This window comes from Triticum dicoccoides, chromosome 7B, assembly GCF_002162155.2.
Source record: "Triticum dicoccoides isolate Atlit2015 ecotype Zavitan chromosome 7B, WEW_v2.0, whole genome shotgun sequence".
Classification (NCBI taxonomy): Eukaryota; Viridiplantae; Streptophyta; class Magnoliopsida; order Poales; family Poaceae; genus Triticum; species Triticum dicoccoides.
The window spans coordinates 728,980,940-728,981,592 of record NC_041393.1 but is presented as its reverse complement, the minus strand read 5'-3'; positions in this window follow the sequence as shown (position 1 = coordinate 728,981,592).

Sequence of the window (653 nt, the reverse complement as noted above, 5' to 3'; positions counted from 1 at the left end):
TCCCACGATGCCGCCGAATCAAGATAAGACTAGTAACGGCAAGTAAATTGACAATATCGACGCCCACAACTGCTTTGTGTTCTACTCGTGCATAGAAACTACGCATAGACCTAGCTCATGATGCCACTGTTGGGGATCGTAGCAGAAATTTAAAATTTTCTACGCATCACCAAGATCAATCTATGGAGTAATCTAGCAACGAGGGGAAGGGGAGTGCATCTACATACCCTTGTAGATCGCTAAGCGAAAGCATTCAAGTGAACGGGGTTAATGGAGTCGTACTCGACGTGATCCAAATCACCGAAGATCCTAGTGCCGAACGGACAGCACCTCCGCATTCAACACACGTGTAGCCCAGTGACGTCTCCCACGCCTTGATCCAGAAAGGGGAGAGGGAGAGGTTGGGGAAGACTCCATCCAGCAGCAGCACGACGGCGTGGTGGTGGTGGAGGAGCGCGGTACTCCGGCAGGGCTTCGCCAAGCGCTACGAGAGACGAGGAGGGAGAGGGGTAGGGCTGCGCCAACAGGAGAAGAACTTCGTGTGTTGGGCAGCCCCTTTGCCTCCACTATATATAGGGGGAGAGGGAGGGCTGTGCCCCCACCTAGGGTTCCCACCCTAGGGGTGGCGGAAGCCCCAATCCCCATCTGGGGTG